General features: G+C 41.7%; 1 non-coding gene across 1 annotated transcript; it reads right to left on the bottom strand.

The window, feature by feature from the left end:
• Nucleotides 1–737: 737 nt before the first annotated feature.
• Nucleotides 738–844, bottom strand: LOC112998293 (small nucleolar RNA R71). Its single transcript, XR_003263329.1, has one exon. It is a non-coding gene; the product is annotated as a small nucleolar RNA R71 (small nucleolar RNA).
• Between the last annotated feature and the right edge of the window lie 2,787 nt (nucleotides 845–3,631).

Genomic DNA, 3,631 nt, shown 5'->3' with positions numbered 1-3,631 from the left:
TGAAATTTTTTGTGCTATCTTCTAATCATTTTATAAGGTTGCTCACAAAATTTCAAGTCATTTGGATATCATTTGAGGGTAGCTGTAGTTCAAACCTACACCTTTATTTACATGACAAAGCAACTAGTTGTGCATGCTGAATGTAGTGTATGACTAGAGGCAATCCATCTAACTCACAACCCTGTGATCTTGAGATAGATAGGACATTTCATAGATTAGTTAGGCATCATTTTATACCTTTTGATCATCCTGAGCATTCCATTACTGGTGAATCTGTGCATTCTGTTATTGGTGATTTTGAACATCCTGATTTTGAGCATTATAATTTTGAGCATTCTGATTCTGAGCATTCTGAGAACATGGCACAACCTCCACCCCGTGAGAGGACTCTAAGGGAAATGGCTGCACCTGATTTCACCTACGAAAGCTTGTGCATCCAATACCCTGATGAGGATGTCCCATATGTTCTTAAAATTGGACTGATTCATTTGCTCCCAAAGTTTCATGGCCTTGTAGGTGAAGACCCGCACAAACATTTGAAGGAATTTCATATTGTCTGCTCCACCATGAAACCCCCAGATGTCCAAGAGGATCATATATTTCTGAAGGCTTTTCCTCATTCTTTAGAGGGAGTGACAAAGGACTGGTTGTATTACCTTGCTCCACGGTCCACCACGAGCTGGGATGACCTTAAGAGAGTATTCTTAGAAAATTTTTTCCCTGCTTCTAGGACCACAATCATCAGGAAGGATATCTCAGGTATTAGACAACTCAGTGGAGAGAGCCTGTATGAGTATTGGGAGAGATTTAAAAAACTATGTGCCAGTTGCTCTCACCATCAGATTTCGGAGCAGCTTCTTCTCCAATATTTTTATGAAGGACTCAGTAATATGGAGAGAAGTATGATAGATGCTGCCAGTGGTGGAGCCCTTGGAGACATGACTCCTGCTGAAGCCAGAAATTTAATTGAGAAGATGGCTTCCAACTCCTAGCAGTTTAGTGCCAGAAATGATGCGATAGTCATTAGAGGAGTGCATGAGGTAGCTACAAACTCAGCTGCATCATCTGAAACTAAGAAGCTTGAAGGCAAACTGGACGCATTGGTTAACTTGGTAACCCAGCTGGCCTTGAACCAAAAATCTGTACCTGTCGCAAGGGTCTGCGGTTTGTGCTCCTCTGCTGACCACCATACAGACCTTTGCCCTTCCATGCAGCAACCTGGAGCAATTGAGCAGCCCGAAGCTTATACTGCAAATATTTACAATAGACCTCCTCAACCTCAGCAGCAAAATCAACCACAGCAGAACAATTATGACCTCTCCAACAACAGATACAACCCTGGATGGAGGAATCACCCTAATCTCAGATGGTCTAGCCCTCAGCAATAACAACAGCAGCCTGCTCCTTCCTTCCAAAATGTTGTTGGCCCAAGCAGACCATACATTCCTCCACCAATCCAACAACAGCAACAGCCCCAGAAAGAACCAACAGTTGAGGCCCCTCCACAACCTTCCCTCAAAGAACTTGTGAGGCAAATGACTATGCAGAACATGCAGTTTCAACAAGAGACCATAGCTTTCATTCAGAGCTTGACTAATCAGATGGGACAATTAGCTACACAATTGAATCAACAATAGTCCCAGAATTCTGACAAGCTACCTTCTCAAGCTGTCCAAAATCCCAAAAATGTCAGTGCCATTTCATTGAGGTCGGGAAAACAGTGTCAAGGACCTCAACCCGTAGCACCTTCCTCATCTGCAAATGAACCTGCCAAACTTCACTCTACTCCAGAAAAAGGTGATGACAAAAATTTACCTAACAATTTCTGTGCAGGTGAATCTTCTTCCACTGGTAATTCTGATTTGCAGAAGCAGCACATTCCCCCTCTTCCATTCCCTCCAAGAGCAGTTTCCAACAAAAAAATGGAAGAGGCAGAGAAAGAGATCTTGGAAACATTCAGAAAAGTAGAGGTAAACATACCTCTGTTGGATGCAATAAAGCAAATTCCAAGATATGCCAAATTCTTGAAGGAGCTGTGCACTAATAAGAGGAAGCTTAAAGGAAGTGAATGAATTAGCATGGGCAAAAATGTCTCCGCATTGATTGGTAAATCTGTTCCCCAAATTCCTGAAAAATGTAAAGATCCAGGTACATTCAGCATACCTTGTATTATAGGGAATAGTAAGTTCGAGAATGCCATGCTAGATTTAGGAGCTTCTGTTAGTGTTACGCCTCTGTCTATTTTTAATTCTCTATCTCTAGGTCCCTTGCAGTCAACTGATGTGGTAATTCATTTAGCTAATAGAAGTGTTGCCTACCCTATTAGTTTCATAGAAGATGTCTTAGTTAGAGTTGGTGAACTGATTTTCCCTGTTGATTTTTATATTTCGAATATGGAAGATGGATTTTCTCAAGGATCAGTTCCCATCATTCTAGGCAGACCCTTTATGAAAACTGCTAGGACTAAGATAGATGTTTATGCAGGCACACTATCCATGGAGTTTGGTGATATAACTATTCATTTTAATATTCTGGATGCTATGAAATACCCATATGAAGATCTTTCTGTATTTCGTGCTGAAATAATTGACCATGTTGTTGATGAATACATGACTGATCTTTACTCTAATATGCATGCCTCTCACTCTTCATGCATTGAGTCTGAAATTGTACTTGATCATATGTCTGAATTTGATGCTGAGAGTGAATTTGAAAATGATATTGATTGCATGTCTGGTGGTGGTGTTTTACCTCTCGAGATTGATTTTATAGAGTCAGATAGGACTAACCATGTTTCAGGAAGTACACATACCCCTGACTTTCTTTATGAGGTACAGGCTGAGAAACCATCTCCTTCTACCACTATCCAGCTGACCACACCAGAATTGAAGCCTCTGCCACCAAATTTGAAATACACTTACTTGGATGATAGCAAAAGTTTTCCAGTGATTATATCTGCCTCCTTTGCTGATGAGCAAGAGGAGAAGTGGTTGTCTGTTCTCAAGAAGCATAAGAAGGCTATAGACTGGACCCTGACGGACATTCCTGGTAGTAGCCCATCCACATGTATGCATCGAATAAATTTAGAGGATGGAGCTAAACCAATAAGACAGCCACAGAGAAGACTCAACCCGGTGATTCTTGATGTAGTGAAGAAGGAGATCACCAAGCTTTTACAAGTTGGAATCATTTATCCTATCTCCGACAGCCAATGGGTGAGTCCCGTCCAGGTAGTCCCGAAGAAGATCGGCCTCACAGTGATAAAAAAATGAGAAGGAGGAGCTGATTCCTACTCGGGTGCAAAACAGTTGGAGAGTCTGCATTGACTATAGGAGGCTGAACCAAGTTACCAAAAAGGACCATTTTCCCCTGCCATTCATTGACCAAATGCTTGAACGCCTGGCAGGTAAATCTCACTACTGTTTCCTTGATGGTTTTTCTGGTTATATGCAAATTACTATTGCTCCTGAGGATCAGGAAAAAACCACATTCACCTGCCTCTTCGGCACTTTTGCCTATAGGAGGATGCCTTTCGGCCTGTGCAATGCCCCTGGTACCTTCCAACGGTGCATGATTAGTATTTTCAGTGATTTCTTAGAAAATTGCATAGAGGTGTTTATGGATGATTTCA

This window comes from Glycine max, chromosome 10, assembly GCF_000004515.6.
Source record: "Glycine max cultivar Williams 82 chromosome 10, Glycine_max_v4.0, whole genome shotgun sequence".
Lineage (NCBI taxonomy): Eukaryota > Viridiplantae > Streptophyta > Magnoliopsida > Fabales > Fabaceae > Glycine > Glycine max.
The sequence above is the reverse complement of the archived record's forward strand: the minus strand, read 5'-3'. Positions and strand labels throughout refer to the sequence as shown.